Source organism: Diceros bicornis, chromosome 23, assembly GCF_020826845.1.
Source record: "Diceros bicornis minor isolate mBicDic1 chromosome 23, mDicBic1.mat.cur, whole genome shotgun sequence".
In the NCBI taxonomy this organism is placed as follows: domain Eukaryota; kingdom Metazoa; phylum Chordata; class Mammalia; order Perissodactyla; family Rhinocerotidae; genus Diceros; species Diceros bicornis.
In genome coordinates this window covers 32,587,081-32,613,116 of record NC_080762.1, presented here as the reverse complement: position 1 = coordinate 32,613,116, position 26,036 = coordinate 32,587,081, and the positions used below count along the sequence as shown (strand labels likewise).

General features: G+C 35.7%; 1 protein-coding gene across 3 annotated transcripts in view; it reads left to right on the top strand.

Moving 5' to 3' along the window:
• Positions 1–26,036, top strand: part of GRIK2 (glutamate ionotropic receptor kainate type subunit 2) — a 654,115-nt gene that overhangs the window by 170,237 nt on the left and 457,842 nt on the right. The gene's annotated exons all lie outside the window — the stretch shown is intronic.

Here is a 26,036-nt window from a genome sequence, read left to right as displayed (position 1 = left end):
TTAGGGGCTGGCCCCGTGGCATAGCGGTTAGGTGCACGCTCTCTGCTGCGGCGGCCTGGGGTTCGGATCCTGGGCGTGCACCAACACACCGCTTGTCAAGCCATGCTGTGGCAGCGTCCCATGTAAAGTGGAGAAGATGGGCACGGATGTCAGCCCAGGACCAGTCTTCCTCAGCAAAAAGAGGAGGATGGGCCGATGTTAGCTCAGGGCTGGTCTTCCTCACACACACACAAAATAATAATAATTAAGTAGGTATTAAACTTTATGATCCAAATGGAATTACATTGCAATCAAAATTTGTTGTATGGACACTACCTTGAAATATATATAGCAAGTAATCTGCTTAGTCAATTCATAAAATATAAATGGTATAGAACTGAGTGGCTTAACTCTATTGCTAAATTCTTCCAAATGTATTTAGTGTATTCACAGATAATACATAGTATATACATCCACAATGATCTAATCTTTATATATACATTCTTATTATATCCCATATCTGTTACCCAAACAACGGATAGAACAGTTCAGTGAATTCTTCTTATTCCTGTGTAGGTTGATGTTACTATCCAAAGAATCATCAAATATTTATACATTTTTTAAAAAGCACTAATTGCTTATGTGAAAAAAAAAATTACAGTAAATCTTTAAGCAACTGGATCCTTTCAGAAGGAATGATTCTAGAAAGATGAGTAAATTCCTAGATAACTAAATGTTAACCCCTTAAGCCTGGATATATTTATTTTAAATACCATTGCTGGAAATCTTTTTGAATTACTTTCTTTCTTGCTGCCTTAAGCAAATAGTACATTGAGCTTGATGCAAACATTTCTTACTGAATCAAAGTAATCTTTGTGAAGTTTGTTTATTGTGAAGCACTAAAGCTTCAGCTACAGGTAGTGATATAGCTGGAGTGGAAAACGGAGCCAAATGGATATGATGTCTCAAACTTGCAGAAACAGCTTATTTACGTTCTTCCTCAGTCACTGAAGAGTGTAATGGTTCAGAGCATAGCCTTTGGAAACACACGGGCTTGAGTTTGAATCCCAGACTTTCCATTTCCACAATCTGTTGTGGTTTGGGAAAGATTATGTCACCTCTGCAAAATTTAGTGTTCTGAATGGTGAGCTTAGAGTGATAATACCAACCTCATAGAGTAGATGTAAGGAATAAATGAAATGATCTGTGTAAATCACTTGAACTCACTGTCTGGCATGTAATAAATTCTCAACAAATGGTGATGATGTTCTACCAGCAGCAGATAGTGACAGCAGTGTGAGAATTAGGGAAGGACAAATCAGGTTAAATGACAGTGGGAAATTACACTTAGGTTTTTGAAAGTCTGTTAAATCTTCTCCATAACTGGTTTCTTATTTTCCACTCCCAGAGTACCTTTGTTGCCATGCCAAACTTTACTTCTGCTAGTGGCTCTCAACACTGCTGTTGATATTGATCACTATTTTACACCTTCATTTATGCTTTCTGTTCCTTTCTAGCTTTATTCATTTTTAAAAAGTTGCTTTTTTTAAATGAAAAAGTGAGTCTTACCAGCCAAGGAGAGTCACTTTGTTCAGCAAACAAGTCCTTTCTAGCTGTCTTTTTTCTTTTCCTCCATAGTGCTTTTATTTTTCTTATTTATTTTTTTTTGGAACTTTGTACTCTTTGACCAAGTCTCCCCTTTTCCCCCACCTCTCAGCTCCTGGTAAACACCATTCCAGTCTCTGTTTCTACAAGTTTGGTTTTTTTAGTTCACAGATCAGTGAGATTATACAGTATTTGTCATTCTCTGTCTGACTTATTTCACTTAGTATAATGCCCTCAAGGTCCATCCATGTCACAAACAGCAGGATTTCCTTCTTTTTCATGACTAAATAATATATATATAATATATAATAATAATATTACTATTAATATTACTCTCTCCCTCTCTGCCTCTCTCTCTCTATATATATATGTACATATATATCTATCACATCTTCTTTATCCATTCATCCACAGATGGACAATTAGGTTGTTTCCATAGCTTGGCTGTTGTGAATAATGCTGCAATGAACATAGGGGTGCAGATAGTTCTTTGAGGTCCTCTTTTCATTTCCTTTAGATATATACCCAGAAGTGGGATTGCTGGATCATATGGTAGTTCTATTTTTAGTTTTTTGAGGAACCTCCATGCTATTTTCCACAGTGGCTGCACCAATGTACATTCTCACCAACAGTGCAGAAGTGTGCCCTTTTCTCCACATCCTCACCAACACTTTTCGCTTGCATTTTTGATGATAGCCATTCTAACAGATGTAAAGTGATATCTCATTGTGGTTTTGGTTTGCATTTCCCTAATGATTAGTGATGTTGAGCACATTTTCATATACCTGTTGGCCATTTGTATGTCTTCTTTGGAAAAATGTTTTTTAAGTTCTTCTGCCCATTTTTTAAACAGATTGTATTTTTGCTGTTGAGTTGTATGAGTTCTTTACATATTTTGGGTGTCAGATATATGATTTGCAAATATTTTCTCCCTTTCTGTAAGTTGCCTTTTCATTTCATAAATAGTTTCCTTTGCTCTGCAGAAGCTTTTTAATTTGATGTAGTTCCGCTTGTTTATTTTTGCTTTTGTTGCCTTTACTTTTGGTGTCAAATCCAAAAAATTATTGCTAAGACCAAGGTCAAAGAGCTTACCATCTATAGTTTCTTCTAGGAGTTTTATGGTTTCAGGTCTTACATTCAAATGTTTAACCCATTTGAGATGATTTTCATGTATGACATAAGATAGTGGTCCAGTTTCATTCTTTTGTATGTGGCTATCCAATTTTCCCAATACCATTTATTGAAGAGGCTATTCTTTCCTCATTGTATATTCTTGGTTCCTCTGTTGTAGATTAATTGACCAGGTATGCATAGGTTTGTTTCCAGGTTCTCTATTCTGTTCCATTGATCTGTGTTTGTTTTTGTGCCAATATCATATTGTTTTGATTACTATAGCTTTATAATATAGATGAAAGCAGGAAGTGTGATGCCTCCAGGTTTGTTTTTCTTAAGATTGCTTTGGCTATTTGGGATCTTTTGTGGTTCCATACAAATTTTAGGACTGTTTTTTCTATTTCTGTGAAAAATGCCATTGGAATTTTTATAGGGATGCATTGAATCTGTAGATTGCTTTAAGTAGTATGGACACTTTAACAATATTAATTTCCAATCCATGAGCACAGAATAGCTTTTCATTTATTTGTGTCTTCTTCGGTTTCTTTCATCAATGTCTTATAGTTCTCAGTGTACTGTCTCTCATTTTCTAGGTTAAATTTATTCCTAGGTATTTTATTCTTTTTGATGCAATTATAAATGGGATTTTTTTCCTAATTTCTTTTTCTGATAGCTTGTTTTAGTATATAGAAACACAACTGATTTTTGTATACACTTTGTATCCTGCAACTGTGTTGTGTTTGTTTATTAGTCCTAACAGCGTTTTGATGGAGTCTTTACAGTTTTCTATATATAATATCATGTTACCTTCAAATAGAGACAATTATACTTCTTCCTTTCTTGTTTGCATGCCTTTTATTTTTTTTTCTTGCCTAATTGCTCTGGCTAGGACTTCCAGTACTATGTTGAATAAGAGTGGTGAGAGTGGGCATCCTTGTCTTATTCCTGATCTTAGAGGAAAACCTTTCAACTTTTCACCATTGAGTATGATGATAACTATGGGCTTGTCGTATATGACCTTTATTATGTTGAAGTACATTCCCTCTGTACCCAGTTTTTAGGAGTTTTTAGCATGAAAGGATGTTGAATTTTGTCAAATGCTTTTTCTATACCTGTTGAGATAATCGTATGATTCTTATCCTGCATATTGCTAATTTGGTGTGTCACTTGATTGATTTGTGTATGTTGAACCATCTTTACATACCTGGAATAAATCCCACTTGATCATGGTGTATGATCCTTTTAATGTACTGTTAAATTTGTTTTGCTTATATTTTCTTGAAGACTTTTGCATCTATGTTCATCAGGTATACTGGCCTGTAATTTTCTTTTCTTGTAGCATCCTTGTCTGGTTTTGGTATAAGGGTGATGTTGTAAAATGAGTGGAAGTTTTCTATCCTCTTCTATTTTTTGGAAGAGTTTGAGAAGAATTGGTATTAATTCTTCTTTAAATATTTGATAGAATTCACCAGTGGAGCCATCTGGTCCTGGACTTTTGTTTGTTGGGAGGTTTTGATTACTGATTCAATCTTCTTACTAGTAAGTGCTTTATTCATATTTTCTATTTCTTCGTGATTCAGTCTTAGTAGGTTGTATGTTCCTAGGAATTTATCCATATCTCCTAGGTTGTCCAGTTTGTTGGAATATAATTGTTCATAGTAGTATCTTATTATCTTTTGTATTTGTGTGGTATCACTTGTAACTTCTCCTCTTTCATTTCTAATTTCATTTATTTGAGTCCTCTCCCCTTTTTTCTTGGTTAGTCTAGCTAAAGGTTTGTCTACGGTGGTTTATTTTCTTATTTTTAACTCTGAATGAGTTTATGTCTTCCCTTTCCCCATGCCAACACTCTACCCTCTCACCATAATTATTTCTGAGTTTGAAATCATTCTGATATCCTTAGTTTTTTGTAGCCAATATTTTACTTTGTGTTCATAATACTAAATGGTATAAGCATTTTAAATATTTGCACTAAGGTAAAGCTGAGTTCATTTTATGATTTAAAAAATGGAAACAAATAGGAGTAGAATAGGAGATGCTTTGCTAACACAATGAGGCCAAGGTTAGTTGTTTTATTTTTTGCTTAGAGATAAAAACCTACTGTAGGTGTATGTTTCCTTTAGAGTGATTAAGCACAAATGGAGATTGAGATTCTCTACAATGTAATTCAAAATTTACGGTGAGATATTGTCTGTCCCAAAGCGTCTGTATTTGCAGCTATAGCAACTTCGTCCTTGCACTTGGCCTCAGTTTCTTTCTTTAGGATCATTTTAAGTTAGATAATTGGTGTGTGTTGTTGGTGGTGTTCGGGTGGTGGTGGTTCAAGTGTTGTCTACTAAAGGTCTTTGGCATGAAAGGGTGTAGGAAATTTGCTGTAATCCTCTTCTATAGCATATTTTTGTTTTATAACATTTACCCTGATAAATTTGGGGATGGTGAGATTCTGATCATAAATGATCTGGGAGCAGATCCCCACTTTGAGCAGTCAGGAAGCAGCATGTTGATGGGGATAAAAGCAGTCCAAGGAAACAAAGCTAATTGTTGAAAGAAGCCACAGTTCTGAAGATGTATGTTCCTCTTTGACAATTGTGCTGAGAATAAGCCCTTGTATTCACTTTATTCAATGATCCATTTCTTTTTCTTCTAGAGGATTTCTGTTATCTTCACTCATATGTGAGCAAATGGCCGACTTAGTTTTACGTATTTCTAAATCTCAGGACATAGCACAGTGCCTGGCCTATTGTGCCACAATGTGTGTGATAACCTTGTGATAGATCTATTTTTGCCAAATCTGATTTCTGCACGTTATATACTTATCTTTTTGAGGGCTGTTCATTTTTTGTAGCTGCTTGAAATCTTTTGTCGGACAAGGCAGGGGTTCAAATAACATACGAACACAAATAAGCAGTCAGTGTTGGTCAAATTTAAATTGAGAATTAGGAAACAACAAAGCTAAGAAGTGTTTTTCTCCCTTTCCGGTAGTTTAAAAGGTGATTCTAGAGGAAATGTATTTTAATTTATAAAACGTATTTTGCCAATAATATTAAACTCTAACTGGACTCTAGTTAGTTTTCCTCCCTAAAAGATCATGTAACTTACATGCAGTTCTCATCATGTTGTTTCTTCTCTGTAATGCACTCAAATTTTTAGTTTATACTGTGAGAAGAGTTTAGATCTCGATTGCATTTGTTATTGAGATTACACATAAAAATATATCATAGTACATAAAATGGAAGAAAATGTTAGTTTTGAGGATAAATTATAATCTTATACAAACTATTTATTAAAAAATAAAGGGGTAATAAAAAATAACTGCAGGTTTAAAAACAGCAAAGATGTTTCAGTTCCAATTGCAGCAACTGTGGTATGAATAAGCTGTTAAAATATATGTATATTTCTGAAGAGCTCTAATGTAAGATTGTGACTTATTTATTTTGTTAAGAAGGAAAAGAAAACATGTAAGTGAAGAGTTCCATACCCAATTTTTGGACAATAAAATTATGCCACGGCAGAAGAATGAATAATTGTAAAGTAGCCAATTTGTGCTTTAAGTGTTTCACTGGTCATTATGAAATCTTCATCCTCATGTCCTAGGACTGCCTAGTACCATGGATGTGCGGAGCTTGTTTTTGTAAAGATAATACAAAGTAGACTGCTAGTGCAATGTGTTATAAAACCTGGTTTCCTGGATGTTTCAATGGAGAAAAATGTGACTCTAGAACACCAAGTTTAAGACTAAATTAAAAATTTTTTTTATCTGAGATGTATGATATCAGATGATCATATTAAATAGTATCTTTTTTCAAAACTCAGCTATTAAATTAGCTAATATCAACCTTTCAGATATGTAATTTAAGATAATATTTATCTTTAATAAACAGTTCCTATATTCATTTCTCAAAAAGTGCTGTTCTTTATTATATGCTGGGGAAAATTAGATTGAAATAAATACTTTTGTAATGTTATGAAGAGTTGACTTTTCAAATGCAAATATGTCGTACCTGATATTTAATATTATACAATTCATATTTTAGAATAATTTTATTACTTCTTACCTGCAATATATGCCACTTTATTTTCATTATTTTCAAAGATGAGATAGAACACAATGAAATTTTCTCTAAGCCTCAACCAGTTAAGTTCCCCCATTATAGACGGTAACATTGCAGTAGCATTGTACTAGGCAATGTTACATTAATTCAGCGTATATGATTCATGAACGTAATACTCTTTTAATTTTTTTGTTAGAAGACCAGGCTTTCAATTAAATATAGGTGCAAAAGTTAAATGTTAATTTCTGGAAAAAAATGGTTCAATTAAATAAAATCTAAGGAAAAATAAATGTATGCAATAATATAAAGTGTAAATAATCATATTCTAAGTCCATAAGCTTATATTATTTCCATGCAGGAGTTTTTGAGTCATTTTGGTGGTAACCATTCCACATTAGCAAATATATCTTTTATTTTGTTGGTAATCTGAAAGTAAACATACCAGAAGATGGCTTTTTTTTTTTTTTTTGCATATTGGCTGGCTTGTTTTTAGTTCAACCATGATTTCACCTAGAAAATATAAATAGCATTCTGTTGCTTAATTCCATTAATTGAATGTATTTTTGAAGCTCTCTCAAAGACATAGTCATTTTGTTTTTGTTTTTATTAAAACCATTAAGCTCTAGCTTTATAATCTTCACACAGTATGGCAGGATATTAATTTATAGGCTTTTACAGCTGGTCACATTTTGCATTATATTATCTTAAATTAACATCTGTAGCCTAGTCTGCATGTCCTCTCATCAGCATTTCCATTGCATCCCTTCATCTGACATTAAAGGTTCCTTTTCCATGTAACCTATGTGAGAATTTCTATGTTTTCACCCTCTCCATTTTCAATCTAAAGATTTTTCTGGAAAGGTTAACTATTAAATATTTATTCAGCTGAACAACCAAAGTACTCAAGTCTAAAATTTCTGTCTTTAACAGGACAAATTTTGATATAAATAAACATTGGAGGTTTTTTTTTTTTTTCCTGAGGAAGATTTGCCCTGAGCTAACTTCCGATGCCAATCCTCCTCTTTTTGCTGAGGAAGACTGGCCCTGGGCTAACATCTGTGCCTATCTTCCTCTACTTTATATGAGACGCCACCACAGCATGGCTTGACAAGTGGTGCATCCGCGCACACTTGGGATCAGAACCTGTGAACCCCAGGCCGCCAAAGTGGAGCGCATGCTTAACCGCTACGCCACTGGGTCGGCCCCTGGAGGTTTTTTGCGATTATCAAATTACCACATATGTTCTACAAGGTGCTCAGCTACCACTGATAAGAAAGAAAAAACATGTCGTTAAGCACTTGCTATGTCAGCAGGCATTGGCAGGGGTTACAAGGGAGTCACTAATTCTAGGGGGCACATCAAACCATGCCTCTTGCTCTAAACTTTTTGAGGCTGAAGGAACTTTTGCAATCTACAGGAAATCTTCCGTCACTGCGATAATCGTGGTGGTATTTATGATGTTTATGCAGTGATAATTCTTATGACATCTAAACTTAATATTCCTCTAGGATCAGTACAAGTTATAAAATTAAATAAATCAGTATTCTTTTTCTCCTTTTTGCCCAGAGGAAATTATTATTTATCTTGGGTAAGTATGCCCCACCTTGGAGTTTGTGTGTAGGAAATTGACACGTTTATCAAGATTTTTATTAAAATATCCGTAGTGATACACATTGGGCAAATATCTGTCACATTATGCATAGAAGTGAATTTTTATATTGACTTCCAATGCTAAGATAATCTCTTCTGCTATTTTCCTACCAGGACATAAACATATTTAGGAATCTATTGAATAAAAATAGCATTTTTTATTATTTTCCTGCACAACTGAGGAGAATTTCTAAAACATAGGGTACCTGAACTTAAGATTTTGGACTACTGGCTTGTCTGTCTTTTAAGTATATACTTTTATCTAAGAATTTTGTTGTGGAAAGTACTAGAGAGTCATAAACAAGAGCCATTTCAGAAAAAAAAAATGCCTTTCTGATATATAAATAAAGCTACATTCTATAAATATATAATGAACGCGTCATGTTTTTATATCTGGCAATCTGATCAGCTTATTTTTAGAAGCAACCTTGCTTAAGAAAGGTGTTTACAATGATGTTTGGGCATTGGAAGTTAGATGTTTTAAAGGTGTCATTTGAAATCAAGTAATGGATTGTTGATTAAATCTGGTTGCTTTCTTTCACAGCTGAGTTGCAGTTGGTTGCATATGTGTAAAAATAAATCAACATCAGGCTAAATGTAACTTTGCATCTGACACAGGGATTTCTTAAAGGAAACTAGTTAATTGACCATGTTGCACCATAAAGAAAGAACATTAATTAAACTGATGTATTTGATTTCACAGGTCAGCAATATGTCATAAAAAATCTGTATAAATAATAGTAAATAAAATGATAACAGCATTCCCTGTATGCTTTTAAATGGTGCCTCTAAGCACAACATTTTTATGAAAACAATCTTCAAATCATGAATATTAATCAAAAAGTATTCAGAGTAATTCACACATTCACAGAAACCGTAATTTCCCTTTTAAATAAGAAAATAATCCACAAGTGAACCTCAAATTAGAACACACATAATAACCAAATGAACCTCTAACTAAACCCAAATATTAAAGTTTTAAACCACAAAATAAAACCAAATGTTTTATAAAAACATTCAATAAAACAGGAGCATTGGCTATTTAGAGTATATATAAGTGAATATGTTTGTCTTATATTGTGAATTAAAAATAGGTCAGTACAACTAATCAGAAGAATGTATGACTTATTAAACTTATTTCCCTTAGTATGATAAAGCAGTTAATAAAGTATTAATTAGATTTCTCACTACATTGACTGGGTTTTAGGAAGAGATAAGTCGATGCAATATATAATCCCTTGATTCTAATGAAACAGGCTTGAGAGAGAAGGACCAAAGGAAAGCTACCGTTAATCTGATGAATGGACAAAGAGCTCGTGTGTGTGTGTGTGTGTGTGTGTGTGTGTGTGTGTGTGTCTGTGTTTGGGGGTGGGGGAAAGGTAGAGTGGGGTCACTTGTAAAAGGTCTGAGTCTTGATCTCAAACTGGCTTGCTGCAGCTGACAACCCATCCATGCATTATGAGTGATGACACCACAAAACCCAACTCTTCACCGCGAGTGCTCCCTAAGAAAAGACTGGGACCTATGAGTCTTGATCCAGGAGGAGACACCAATACCTGAGTAGCCATTGGCTATATTTTATATCCAATAGTGTATTTCACTAGAGCCAGGGATACACCAGTTCATTTTTCACAACATTAAATAGTCTCCTTTCCCTCTTTTCTTGGCTAATATAAAAGTGTGCCTAATTTAGAAGAAACAAGCTGACATACTTAGGAGAACTGAAATATGCCCTCTCTGTGTTACTGAAGACATCCCAGGAGCCATTCTGCAGCACCAGGTTAAATCTAAACTCTTGCCTGTGTGTTTTTTGTATTGTTAACTAAAATGGGAAGATCAGAATACTTTTGGCACTGAACTGACATTTCATTTTGTTTGAGTCTCTGCTCAACTTTATTGTAGAACACGATCAGCCAGAAAGTAACCAGTCTGGATTGGTTTGGGTGCCGGTGCCAAAAGAACTAATCAGGGTCCAGCATATGGGGCATTTGAACAAGGAAATGGATGTTAAGTGTCTGCTTGTGTGTTTGGACTGCTTCAGAAGCATGTGGGTTTTGCTTGATAATCTCAGAGGTAACCAGGAGGGAATAGAAACAGCTGTGGCCACTCTACCTGTAAGTGGCCTAAATTATACCCTTGGCCTTCCCACCTTCTCCACATGAAAATTCCTCTTTGGCTTCATGGTTGCTTTCCTAAACTGCCTAGATGCTATTTGATGAAGGCTTATTTCTAGATTTAGGAATGAAATTGTTGCTAATGTACTAGGAATTCAGCGAACATTTATTGAATATCTACTATGCAACAGGCGGCACGTGGGTTATAGTCATTGGTGCTATATTCACCATATAGCAGTGGTGAAGAGCAATTCTGAAGCCAGATCACAAGGGTTTGAATTACAGCTACTGCCATTTTCTAGTGTGTCACTGCAGGCATCTGACTCCTGCGAGATTCGTTTTCCTCATCTGTAAAGTGGGAATCTTGATAGAAGTCAGTATGATGCAAAGTGTTAAACGAATGAAGTGAACGCACATCCCTATGTTTTGGAAAGCCCCAGAACTCTCAGTCCTTAGACTTCTTCACTTCTTTTTCTACACTTTTTTCTCAGGTGATCTTTTCTAATCCTTGTGACTTTAAATACTATCTGTAATCTGATGACTCCCAAATTTATATCTCAGTTTCTGGCTCTCTCTTCTGAAATGTAGATTCTCACACCCAACTTCCTATATGACATCTCAAACTGAACTCCTGGTTGTCTCCTGCACCAACCTCTTTTTTGGTAATATTCTCTGACTCAGCAAATGGCAACTCCATCCTCCCTTTGGCACAGGCCAAAAAATTTGGAAGTCATTTTTAAATTTTCTTTTCCCCTTACACCTCACATGCAATTTGTCAGCAAAATCTGTCAGCTCTACCTTCAGATTATATCCGGAATCTGACCACTTCTCACCGTCTCTACCACTACCATCCTGGTCCAAGCCGACTTCATGTCTCACCTTGATTGTTACAGGAGCCTCCAACCAGTCCCGCTGAGTCTATTCTTGCCCCTATTCAAGGTCTGCTGAACACAACAAAGTGATTCTCCTAAAGTGTAAGTAGAACCATAGCGCTGGAAAAAGCCAAAACTCTTACAGGTCTGTGTGCAAATGTCACCTTCTCAGTGAGGGCTTCCCTGACCACTCTGTTAAATTACTCCCAGCTCATAGCACTCCAGATTTTTCTTCCCTGCTTTGTTTTTCTCCATCACAATAACCACCCTCTCTTATACTACATATTTTACTTATCTATCTGCTTATTTTGTCATACAATAAGATGTAAGTTGGGCCGGCCCCGTGGCTTAGCGGTTAAGTGCGCGCGCTCCGCTGCTGGTGGCCCGGCTTCGGATTCTGGGCGCGCACCAACGCACTGCTTCTCCGGCCATGCTGAGGCGGCGTCCCACATACAGCAACTAGAAGGATGTGCAGCTATGACATACAACTATCTACTGGGGCTTTGGGAGGAAAAATAAATAAATTAATTAATTAAATTAAAAAAAAAAAAAGATGTAAGTTAAGTTCTAAGAGAATAGGGGTTTTTGCCTTTTTTGTTCACTGCTGTATCCCCAGAGCTTACAATAGTGCCTAGTACATATTAGGCATGTAGTAAATATTTGTTGAATGATTGAATTAATTTATTCTGTGAGAATTTAATGAGCACTAAACACATAACACTGGACTAGGTGCCACTTAGATAAAGCAGGATACAAATACTCTAGCCCCTTAAAGAAAATTAAAATCTAAGTTAGGAAATGAAACACCCAAACACCTGCAGTATAAGACAGAATGTGAGTGCCATAAAAATTAGAAGTAAAATGCTAAAGAGAATAAGCTGGGCTTTGAGAAAATGGCATTTAAGAATGAACCCTGAACATGGAATAAGATCTCAACAAAGAGAGATGAGATGGGAATTGGAGGATTTCTAAGACAGAAGGAACAAATGAACAAGTCCATATAGAAGTGGAAAAGGTAGATTATATGAAGAGAATAGTGTGCATTTCAGTTTGAGAAGTGTATGGAATATACACATAAAGGGAGTGGGAGATGTCAGGTATGTATAATGGACACTTCTTCACGTACAGTTCCTGACAAATGGCACCTTCTGTGTACCTATTCCTTGAGCAGGGGAAACCATGTGGTTTCCATGTTACTTGCCCCTTCTCCTAACCTCTCCTTTGTCCAGAGCCAATCAAGTCCATAATGGGCAGAGGCCCATGAACAGCCTGGTCTGGGAAGCCCTGTTCTCTCAAACAGTAGAGGTCACTCAAGTGAATCAGGTTTCATCTCTTGGGAACTTGAACTATGAAATAAGGAGACAATCAGGCAAGAGCAATGAGAACGTAACAGAAAGGTCGCGAGGCAGAGAAAGTCCATGAGGAGACGTTAATATGCAGAAGTTACGGGTATTTACAAGTATCAAGAAGCTCTGATTAAGCAAATGTTTAGCGAATGTTTGAGAAGAAGCTGATTGAGGTGAGAAAATAATATGTAGAATAAAGGGTAACCTCGCTCGTAGAAGGAGAATTAGACAGACAGCACACTGAGAGAAGCTGGGACATAATGAATACCTAAGCCTTGTTAATGGAGGTGCTTTGAAGTCAAGAAGATGCACAAACTCCTGCACTTACTGCCATTGGAGCAACAAGAAGAGAGCTACAGGGATCCTGAACGACTTAAAATTTCTTTTCTTTGATTCTTATGAGAGTCTTTTCTGCCTTATTACCATTCTAGCTATATCATATGTCCTCATTATTGAAGATTGCCCGAGTGCATCACTGATATTTGCAACCCAAAGATCCTTGTACAAACCATTTCCCTTCTAGTCGTTAGCTTTCTCTTCTGAACTATGATGTACCAGGTGAAGTGGACTTGCTAGATGTCTGTCAAGGGTCTATATAGCAATGAACATAATCTACGCTTTTTTCTATCGGGTGTTTACTTCTGTGTTTTCCATGTAGAATGTTATTATCATAAAGTCACCCGTTGTTATATTTTGGCAGCTGGGGACAGAAAAAACTAGGTTAGTGAAAACTTATGCAACTGGCTTTTTTTTTTTCTCCTTTCTTTTCATTTGGTGCTTTTGTTTGAAGTTGTATGTCTTGCCCATGAAAGATGCTACCATCCTGAAAAGATGGGAATTTAATTGCTCTCATCAAACATGCTGCCTAATAAATTGCTTACTCTGGCAGAGAAAATTAGAAGTAGCTTTAATATGAGCAAAAGTCTTTTTAATGTGACAGATTTTGTATGATGTAGAAGTAAATAACTGGATTTCTTTATATCATGTGCCATCTGTCATTGAGTATTGGCATGATGGCTGCAGTTGATGTTATTATATGATAAATACAGTGATAAATGGATCTTGTTTTGCATACATGTACTATTTTCCAAATTTTCTCTTAAAGAAAAAATTTTAAATATTGTAATATTTTGACATGAATTTGTATTTATAAAGTAGAAGAATATTTTAATTCTACTTCATTTGTAATACTTATTTTTGCTTTCCTGGGCCTAGTGATGCAAAGCAGGTCACTTAAAAAGCAATATTAAAATAAATCGAACTTCCTCCTCTCGTATGTTTTTCCCATCTATTCAAACTTAATTCAAACTCGTTTCTGCATTAGTAGAATTTGTTTCTTTTTCTCTAGAGGAAAGTTTTTCTGCAAGGCAACCAATACTCAGGTTTTCAGATAAAAATGGTCTAGTTTTTAGGTCTGTAATTTCACAGAACTTTTTTTTTCTGATAGAGATACTAATGAAGTCTTCTACTTTGTTCTACGTCAGGAAATATTTTCTTAGCATCAGGAGACAGTAGCAGAACTAACATTTTAAAAATGCCGTAAGAAATCTGGATATAGAGAAACTGCTCGAGGGACAAAATCTAGAAAAACAAAGTCAAAGAGAGGAGTTATTTCTCTTTGTCAAGTTACTCAGCATCAGAGTTATTACTAGCTGCTTCTACACTGCACTATTATTTAAATTTTTATAATAGCGATGTTACTTAGAAGACACAAAAAGAAAGAGAAAGAAATGACATTATGGACCATTTAACAAGGTGTTCATAATTGTCTAATGCAGTAATTATTTACAAACATATGCACACATATGTCAGAAGTTGCAACAGTGAAAGACTATGACACTTGACTTTTAGTTACATGCTAAAATTCCAATAGATGGGGATTTACTACATGAAAGAGGATTATGATCAATAAACCAGCATTTCTCATTTTCCTAAGCTCTGAATAAAGACCTTTTTCATTTGAAAAGTGAAGTAGAGGAATCCTCCAGCATAAGTACTTACTTCTCAGCTACATAAATAATTGAACAAGGTTATAATAATATAATCCTAGTCATGATTATAATCTAAAAAATTGAGATTTTCTAAAAATAATCAGCATTAATAAATTACTAAAATCTTTGAATCTCAGAAATTTGCCCAATAATTGCTATGCATTTTCAAAATAATTAGTTAATTCTGAGGCTATGTATTTATTTAAACTCCAAAGCAGTTTTTTATAAAATTAATTTTAAAATGTCCAAATTGTATATTTGTGTTTATATGTGTGTATGTATATTGAATGTGTAAGAATGTGAGTCTGCTGGACCATTATGATAAAATGAATTCATGTATTTATTTATTCAACCATTTAATCATTCAACAGATAATGTCTATAATGTCCCGGGTACTACACTACCATATAATGATGAATAAGTTACATACCCTAATCTCAAGCAACTCATACTCTGAAGGGCGTACAAGACAAATAAAGAGACAAACACACACAATGAGGTAAACATCATATAAGATATTCATAGGATTGTCTCCACTGGGCTCCAGTGGGTTGCTGTCATGCTCTTCCCAAGAAAGTCTGAATATCCGTCTGTGGCAAGGGGATGGGAGAGCTTATAATTGGGCCTCTTCTTTAGGTCTTCTCCCTTAGCCCTAAAAGTAGAACTTTCTCCCTAAATTTGCTATTCCTGTAGTTTTTAGAGAATTGTATTACCTCTTTTAGACATTAACTACCTTTTACTAGTTAGTAATTCTTTATATTAAATTTTTCCTGTTGAAATTATTGGTGCGGTTTGTATCCCTTCACTGGAAACTGACTGATAGTAGACGACAGAAGTTGATTGGAAGGCAGAAACTTTCCTAAGCAGAGAAATAAAACATTATCCTTTTGTAGGAAACAAAGAAGATGGTTCCTGACACTTGTTAAAACAATGGTAAAGGACTTGTTTGTATATGGCGTTTTTTTCTGCCTTGCATTTTAAAAGCAGTATACTTTCAGAATTCTCTGTGAAGTTCTATATCTGACTTTTTGATATGGCATTGATTTTAGAAGCATTGGTGGATCTTTTTCTTCTAGTTGAGATGTCTTGTTTATTTTTTTATTCTTTCACATAAGTCTACGTAATGCTCATTTCTACCTCTGTAACTTGGGTTTTCTGTAATATCCATTTAGTATTTCTCTGTCTTCTTTTATATTCGTCTAATGCTAGTCATCCTTTGTGGGCTAGCTCATGTTATGGGGCCACTAATCTTTCCAGGCTTATCTACCCCTCCCCTCTTCATGCAGATTATCTACTACTCCTTTATCTCTATCTGCCAATCCTATCTTAAGATCTAGTCTTATTTAAAGTTTTTTGTTTGTTTGTTTGTTTTATGATGATTACAACCAAACATTTAACATCCCTTCCTTGAACTTCTGTGGAATTTTACACCTCTCTTATGGGGAAATTATTTTTTCTCTCCTTTTCTTCTCTCAAGACTGTTCTTTCCTTTCATATACTTTAAAAAATGTTTTAAGACTGATTTTGATAAGAAAGGTACACAATAGATACTTGTTAAAATATGAGAAGTGGATTAACAGTGAAGCATGAGGGGGAAATGACTGTAAATCAAACATAGATAAATTACCTTAATTGAACATGAAGTTTAGCTAAGAATTCCTGGGGGGCAAATGAAAAGGGAAACATAATGGGCTTTGTGTTCATTTGTATTTATTTCATATTTTTGGTCAGAGGTGGGATTGCTTGGGAAGGAGACTGAAATGGATATTAGTGTGCAGGAAGCTTTATACAGAAAAGAGAAAGAAGCTGGATTGGGCAAAGGGAGAAGTTTAGCTGCAGTGGAATCACAAAAAGGATTCAGCTGACCCCTCAGGGATGCTCTGAAGCTAAGATGGCCCTTCAGAGCTGTCCCAAATTGGGGTGAGGGAGCTGGGTCCTTGTTTCCTGGCATTAATGAGTTCTTGGATGCGGTCTGCTTTGAGAAGGAGGTGTGCTTTGGGGGAGGGATGCTTCAGCAGAGGCAATTCCTGGGAAGATCAGTAGACAACCTTCCCAGCAACCAAGGGAATAAAACCTTCAGTCTTGAAAAGGGATCTGGGAGGCACAGGGCAGAATTGCTAATATCTTATATTTTTTGCTTTTCATAGACAGGAACTATATCCTCTCTCTTTAGTAGGAAGGATTGTGCTTTGCAGAATTGTCCATCAATAAATTTGTAGATTGAAGCAAAATCCTATGCATGACCCTGGGGGTGTGAGTGTGGAGAAAAGATTAAAACACAGTGTCAGTTTTTAAGGGCAATTAGTGTCTGACAGGGAGACCAAAACAAACAAACAAAAAATTAAAATTAAAAAGGGGAAATTGTGTAAATAAAAAGAAAATATTAGTAACAATTTGATGCAACAGCAGAACAGATACCACAAGGAATTACATTACATGATTAATTGCCAAATGAGCCACATTAAATCTTTGCTGGAACAAATAAAAATAAATTACCAAATTAATGATATAAGCAATTGTTGCTACAGGCAATTTTGCTACAGGAAAGTTAGGGAAACTGAGCAGTTGGAAATAAGGCTGGGGTCCTAGGAGTGTTTGAAGGTGTTAACAAAAGGATTGTGAAGACCCGTAAGAATTTGGTGGGGCAGTGGTGCAATAGATTAAAGTAAGAAGAGACTGGGGGGAGGTGGGCCACTGATAGGCAGTGTCCACAGTCTAGATATGAGATGACAGAGGTGATGATGGAAATGGAAGCACCTTCCTTTATAAAGATTTCCCTAACCCTGTACTCCATGTTCATTTCTCCTTCTCTTATCTGCTACAGGCCTCATTGCTTTACACACATTGGTCTTTGATAATTTGCTATCATGTAATCAGTATAGTAATAATAATTAGGATTTATATAGTTATTTATATTTTACAAAGTGCTTTCACTGCTTATCTGACTCTTCCAAGCACACCGTGAGCTAGGCAGGACAAGAATTTTTATCACCATTTTTAGATATGAAAACCACAGCCCAGTTGCTCAATGTTATTATTGCCTTCACACAATATTACAAACTTCTCCAAGCTACCGAGTTCATTTCTATCCTTACAGAGACTAGAATGGTGCCTTGAATATGAAAAGCAGCCAACAAATTTTAGTGGGATGAGTGGGAGCTCATAGGCACTACAATCTCATAAAATTAGATGTTGTAGATTATGCTGCCAATAGATGACTTCAAGGTAATATTAAAGTGGACATTTTCATTTTTACTTCTGAATGAGCAAGGTTTAGTTTTTGAATAGATGACAGCTTCATATGTTACTTAGAACATATGACATTTGGGGGACCTTTTTCTCATGCTATTGGAAGACATTACAGAATTTTGAGATAGAGTATGCTATAAGTTTTTCTCTAAAATGTATATACCCCCCCATAAAAATGTATGTATATTTGGATATACTTATAACAGATGAACCCAATCTCAAGGGGAAAAAAAGGCATATGTAAGAGTAAAATTATGAAGTGTTGGGTGTTGGATAATACATTAACTAAGTTCACAATTCCTGATAATCACAATAGGAGATTTTCTTAATTTAGTAAGTCATTACTTTTTTTTTTTTTTTTGGTGAGCCAAATTAGCCCTGAGCTAACAACTGTTGCCAATCCTTCTCTTTTTGCTGAGGAAGACTGGCCTGGGGCTAACATCCATGCCCATCTTCCTCTCCTTTATATGTGGGACACCACCACAGCATGGCTTGATAAGTGGTGCCTAGGTCTGTGCCCAGGATCCGAACCTGCGAACTCTGCGCCACTGAAGGGAAGCATGCGAACTTAACCACTACACCACCAGGCCAGCCCCACATCATTACTTTATTTTAAAGATACCTTGAAAAGGAAAGGTTCCATGACAATTTAGTAATATAACAGAGGCAGCATTAAAATGTGGAAATGAACATTGGAATGACCTCTAATGTTCCAGCTTTGCCAGTAATTTATTTTATCAACATGGGAAAGTCAAAGGGGATTGGAGTAGATGACCTCTGAATTTTCTTTCAGATGTTAAATACATTTATTCAATTGTTGTTTAGTATTTGATGTGTCGCTGATCCTGGAGACACAACAGAGAATAAGAAAGACATTTGTCCTCTTGGATCTTGTATACTCGATATTGTTGTGTATCTGACAAATTTCTTGCATCATAACTTGAAGTAGGTAGAGATTGTACCACACAAAACCATTGTTTATTTCAAAGAAAGCAGAACTATAAACATTGGCCTCAGGTTGGGAAGTTCCCATTATGTTTGAGGGAACGTTAGTAAGGTATTTTACTTGGTTACTAATGGAATTTTTAGAGAGTCTCAGAAACCAAGTAAGAAAAGAGCTTCAGTAAAGATATAATAAAATCTATTACCAAAGAGATATTAGGGAGGAAGAAAACAGAAAACTGATTATCAGTTGGTCGTTGGTGACTTCTGAGTAAAATTCAGTGAAGCAACAGGCAAAGCCAGACTGAAAGAATTTACAGGGTGAGTGGATGAAAATAAAGTAGAGGCACTGGCATACAGGTTATGTTTAAAGAAAATAGTTGTCATTTAAAAACATGGGTAAGTGTAGATAGAGTGGGAGTTACCAGGAATAAGAATTGAAGAACATTTCTAGGTTGTTTTTAAAGGAGAATAGAGAATATTAGTAGGCAAATAAGCATATGAGAGTGGATTTGGGCAAGATAATGAAGTCTGGAAGCTATTGGATCAGGCCAAAGTTGGGTGATTAAACTGGAGGAACATAGACGTGAAAGAAAGAGAGAGGTGAAGATAAAGAGAAACTTTAAGTTGAACATTCACAGACTTCAAAATCCTGAAAAGTTTGGAATGGTTACTTTAGAGAACATGATGGGGAGTCAAAAACATGAAAATAAAAGGGAAAAAAGGATGGCAGTTCAAGAGAATGAGAAGATAAGCTGCAGACTGAGAGAAAATATTTGCAAAAGACACATCTGATAAAGAACTGATATCCACAATATACAAAGTCTTAAAACTTAACAATAAGAAAATGAGCACTCCGATTTAAAAAAGGGGCCCAGGAACTTAAGCGACACCTCATCAGAGAAAATATACAGATGGCAAATATGAAAAGGTCCTCCAAGTAATATGTTATCAGGGAAATGCAAATTAAAAAAACAATGAGATACCACAACACACCTATTAGAATGGCCCAAATCCAGAACGCTGACAACACCAAATGCCAGAGAGGATATAGAGCAACAGAAACTTGCATTCATTGCTCGTGGGGATGTAAGACGGTACAGCCACTTTGCAAGACAGTTTGGTGGTTCTTACAAAACATGCTCTTACCATACAATCATGTTCATTAGTATTTACCCAAAGGAGTTGAGAACTTATGTCTGCGCAAAAACCTGCGCACAGGTGCTTGCAGCAGGTTTATTCATAATGTTGAGATTTGGAAGCAACCAAGGTGTCCTTCGGTAGGTGAATGGATAACTGTGATACATCTGAACAATGGAATATTATTCAGTGCTAAAAAAAAATGGACTATCAAGCCACAAAACGACATGGAGGAACCTTAAATGTATATTTCTAAGTGAAAGAAGCCAGTCTGATAAAGCTACTTACTGTATAATTCCAACTATATGACATTCTGGAAAAGCCAAAACTATGGAGACAGTAGAAAGATCAGAAATTGCTAGGGGTTGCAGAGAGGGAGATGATTAGGCAGAGCACAGAGGATTTTTAGGGCAATGAAAATACTCTTTACGATACTATAATCATGGATATGGGTCTCTATATATGTTTGTCCAAACCCATAGAATACACAACATCAACAATGAACCATAATGTAAACTGTGGACCTTGGGTGATTATGATGTGTTAATATAAGTTCATCAATTGTAACAAATATATCACTCTAGTGAGGGATGTTGATAACGGAAGAGGCTATGCATATGTAGGAGCATGAGGTATATGAAAGATATATGTACCTTCCTCTCAACTTTGCTGTGAACCTAAAACTGCTCTAAAAAAAATAGTCTTTAAATATAAGCACAAAATAATAATAGGCACTCAATAAATGAATGTTCTCTTAAAGAAAAAAAATGGCAAGGAAAGGAGAGAGGGAGGAGGAGAGAGAGAGAAGAAAGAAAGACATGCAGAGAGAGGAAGGCAGGAGATTCAGAGGGTGATGGTCCAGGTCAGGGGCAAGCAAATTTTTTCTGTAAAGAGCCAGATAGTAAACATTTTAGAATTTGAGAACCATAAACTCTATTGCAACTATTCCACTCTGCTTTGTGGTGCAAAAGCAGCCTTAGACAATGAGTGGTGTTGTGTTCCAATAAAACTTTATTTACAAAAACAAGTAGCTGGTCAGATTTGGCCTACGGATATAGTTTGTTGACTCCTGATCCATATGATGCTGAGTCTATTTGGTTGTAGATAAACCAAACTAGCGTGGCTTTATGACTTTCCTGAACATAAAAATAGGGATTATGTGTGCATACAGACACATATACATATATGTATATATGTAAATATTTATATGTATGTGTGTGTATATATTTTCATGCACATATACACATACCAGGAGTCATCTGCAGTCTCTAACTCCTTGAATCTGAATAAGATCATCTTGTCATAGACCCAATTTCTGTGGGCCTTATATTCTCTTGGTCGCCTCAGGTTCTGTTTTTTTTGTCTCTACCAATTTTTTTCCTCTGTTTTACACCCCTTTCTTTACCTCTGCCCTGGGGTTAGCCTACATACGATTCACAACTTCTTATCCTTGATCCCCACACCTCAGTTCCAAATCCATGCATACAGAAGTGTTGTGTGGAACACGACTTCTCTTTCACTAAAGATATTTGGGTCTCTTGGAGTCCTCACATCATGGATCGCATAGCAAACAACTTCAAATTTTAATCTGATTTTAGACATTCATATTCTTACAAGGCCTTTGGGTCATCATGCCACAAAGAGATTCTCAGCTCAGTGGCGAACTGACTCACATAGAATTGCTTTTAAACTGACAAATTTTTTTCTTTCTACCCGTGTCCTTTTTTTTTTTCACTCTCAGGTTAGCCTCACTCTTTTTCATTATTTTCATTTCATAACTATCTCCTAGAAATTCACTTTTTACCTAAGAGGCCTAGTTTTTTCTAGGCTGTGTCGGTTTTTTTTTTTTATAATTTTATTTTATTTATTATTCCCCCAAAGGCCCAGTAGATAGTTGTATGTCATAGCTGCACATCCTTCCAGTTTCTGTATGTGGGACGTGGCCTCAGCATGGCCGGAGAAGCGGTGCATCGGCGCGCGCACGGGATCCGAACCCCGGGCCGCCAGCAGCGGAGTGCGCGCACCTAACCACCAAGCCACAGGGCCGACCCCTAGGCAGTATCGGTTTTTTAGTAGGGTCTGGATTGCCAAATCATCTGATTTATGTTACGCTGTGTGATTACAACAATTCTGTGTGGTTGTTATTATCTTTTCCATTTCAATAGATGACAGAAGAATTAAGGAGGGTCAAGAGATACAGTGAAAGTAAAGAGCAAAAGCAGGTTCTTTAGGAATCAGTGAGTGGGATGTAGAATGTGGTGTCTTTGGGAGGTAGGTGTGATGGGATTCTAGGTTAAGATGAAAAATAATTAATAACACCTGATTCACCTGCCACCTTCCCATACAAGTATTCCCAAAAACTTTTAAGTAGAGGCAATGTTTTAACTGCATGGGGAGATGGGAACAATAATTAAGGCTTTTCTAGATCCTAGGAGAAGTTTCCTTTAATAAAAATGCGGGTGATCCCTGAAATAGAATAGCTAAAGTAGGTAACTCTAGATGTTAACTAGACTTATCATGGTGATCATTTTGCAATATATACAAATATTGAATCATTATGTCGTATACCTGAAAGTAATATAATGTTATATGTTAATTATACCTCAATAGAACAAGCAAACAAAACAACAAAGTGGATAACTCTTTTTTAAATGTCTTCATGTAAATTTAAACAAATCTCTATCTGAACTTTTGTTTTGTGTTGATTTTAGCATATATAAAAAAGACAATGGTTGGATCACCATCATTTAAGATAGTAGAAAATACTGAATTGGAACGTAAGCCCAGTGGAATGCAAACCTCATGAACACAGGACATTTTGTCTGTTTTGCACAGTGCTCTATTCCCTGGCACTAAGTTGTTCTTAAATACTAATTTGTTGAATGAATTAATTTAGAACATCCTCAATTTTAAAACAGTTCTGAGGTAATGGTATCTGTTTTGATAGAAGAGGCAGGAAACACCATAAGTTAGCTTCTAGTCTTAGAGCAAGGTTGGTTTCCTGCAGGATTCCTCTGCGTGCACTGTCTGCTGTTCTACTGCCATCATCCTTAGTTCCATAACATAGCAAGGATTTTCTGTCTTTAGTATTAGAGTTGTTAAAGGGCTGTCAGAGCTGGTATTGAAGTAAAATCAAGACGTCATTGGGACCACTCGATCCCTTCCAATACTTTGAGGATTCTCTGGCAGGGGTTGGCATTTTACCCAGTCACCTCTGGTTGTAGTTGCTTCCTCTGAATTCTCCCATCTCAGTCAGGTCAAGCAGCTGTTATTGCATCACTCCAAATATGAAACAAAGTTTCTATTCCATGATTACCGCCAATACCAACTACACAAAGAAATGAAGTGTGACAGAATTTACTGAGTGGTTGTATGGGTAGAACACATGTAGTAACTTTTAAACTGAGTATTAAACCTCCCTATTTTAAAAAGTTGTTTGGATGATACTCTCTTTCTTCCTCCTGCATTTTCACTTAGTCTCTCTTGCTTGTGTGATATCAGCCTGGCTTGTTGCTGGGGTTCCTAATCTCTCCATTCCCCCTTTTCCATTCTCTTTCTTGGTTCCCTTGTCCCTGTCTCCGACCCTGCTTTACTACTTCTTCAGTAGAACAGTTTGTCTTTCCTTTGTCTCAACTCATCCTGGGGTTGAAGTCTGTGAGCTCCAGCCTGAGACCTCAGTTGGTGCTCATCCTCCTCTGCTTTTTATTAGGTATGTGACCCTGGGAAATTTACTTAACTTTTCTGTGCCGTGGTTTCATTGCTTATATGGCTTTTGCAAGAATGTAATGAATTGATAAATGTAAAGCACTTATAAAAGTATGATAGGGTAGAAAGCTTTCATTAAATGTTAGTTAATATTATCTTGCTGCAAGGGCTCTCTTCTTAAAAGAAAGAAAAAAGTACCCTATTAATGTGTTTCACTAAACAGAGAAAAATATGCCCCCCACAAGGAATTCAGTAATTTACATTAAAGTAAAATTATTTCTCCCCTGCTAAAGAAAACAAATTGTAGTTCTTTACTCTAAAACTAGAAGCCATTATACCCTCATTTTGGTCAGTTGTTTTTCTCTCCTGTGGAAAGTGATCATCATATTTTTATATTTTATGGGTTAATTCACTATTTTTAAAGATATCCTATGGTATAATTTTGAAGCCTGTTAGTTACTCTTCACTTTTGTTATATATATGCAGCTTATAGGATTTGGGTGACAACTAGATAGAATAAGGATTCTTCTTACAATCCTTCTAACAATGGTGTAAGACACCAGTTCATACCTCTTAAGCAGAAATTATTTCATTCTTTCTCTCATTTTAAAAATTTGAATTATACCGATTCTTAGAGTGAGAATCAATGAATAATAAGTTTTTTTTTTTTAGAGATGGAGGATAACTTGGAGATAATACAGTGTATCTCCCTATATTTTAACAATGCAGACTTTAAGCCCATTGATTAGATGACTTGCAGAAGGTCTTGTGTCTCAATGACAGGACCGGAGCAAAGCGACTCTGAATACTATTGTTCCTGTATGCTTCCTTGTTGACGTTACATAGCTCTAGAATAAAATGGAAAACCGGTACTGTTTGCCTGGAATCAGTATAGAAAGAACAATCCTGTTTTCATACTTCTCCCAAGGTGAATGTTCAAAAATAATGTGGATTTATCACTTATTTGAATTGTTAAGTGATTCACATCACATTGGTTTAAGCCCTAATCAAAGAAAATTATCTTTCAGAATAAGATTGCCATCTTTGTATTTCCTATAGAAAGCACTCAACCTACTTCTTGTTGAATACATTCTACTGTTGCTTTCATTTGCATAATAGGTGTCTAAAGTATTATTTCAATATATTAACTTCCCTTGGGCTAGCATAAGTCAAATCAATGACACAAACCCTGATTTCAAAGACCTTATCATTTAACTGAAAATAATGGATGTGAAATAGACCTAAGGGAGCAAATAATCAACATATACATCAACAGTGTCAATTGAATAGTGCAGAATTTCACAAATTCCAATGTGTTCACATCAAGCCAGAGTGGATAGAGTAGTTGATTTAACTGGCTTAATCACAGCTACTTTAGAAGCAGGTGAATATATTGTTAGAGATCTGAAGGGAGAAGTTAGAGGTATGAGCTTGTGGTTGAGATAGAGTCTTGTAGATCATTGTGGGAGAGAAGAATAGCGTAACCGCAATTTTGGCAAGCGGAATTTTTGGTTGGGCTACTGAACTCCACATGATGAGAAAGAAGAGTTGTTTAATTTCAGAGGAGGAGTAAGATTGGGCTGGAACTATTTGTAGAGAAACTTAAAGACCATGCTCAGCAAAGTCTGCATATAATTTTATGATTTAATGTGCTTTGCTTTTACTATCTTTCAGCAAGACCTTCCTTTATAAACTGAAAATAACTCATGAATGAATTATAGCCAGTATCTCTTCACGTTTTAGAAGCCCCATGAATTTATAATGAATTCTATTCTTTGTATTCTCTGTTTGAGTGATGAAAGGGTCAGAAGCACAATTTATAGGTTAAATGATATTAGAGAACTGTGCATTGTATGACATATTTCATTAAAGCAGAGGCTATGAGCTGGGGCTTTAACAACCAGGAATTTCACACATCTGACCAGCAATCTTGTTCGTAATTACTTTTATAATTGCTAAGAATAAGAAGAAAGAACTGTGTGCATGCATTTTTTAAAGTTTTACAACTGTAGTGTCTATTCAGAGTGGATTTTAGTTGTGAGGGGGTACTGTGTCATATAAAATGTAAATATATAGTATAATAATTACTTCTATAATGCTTATGTAAAGTATATAAGTTTGCCTATAACTAAGTGTTCTGAAAATATACAGTGGCAACATACTAAAATTGGAATTTAAATTCTTCTACGGATTTATCTTTGTTAAGAGTAGAAAAAGTTAGTTATAAATTATCCCAAGAAAATTAAAAAGCAGATTGAATCCCTTGCTTCTCATTAAA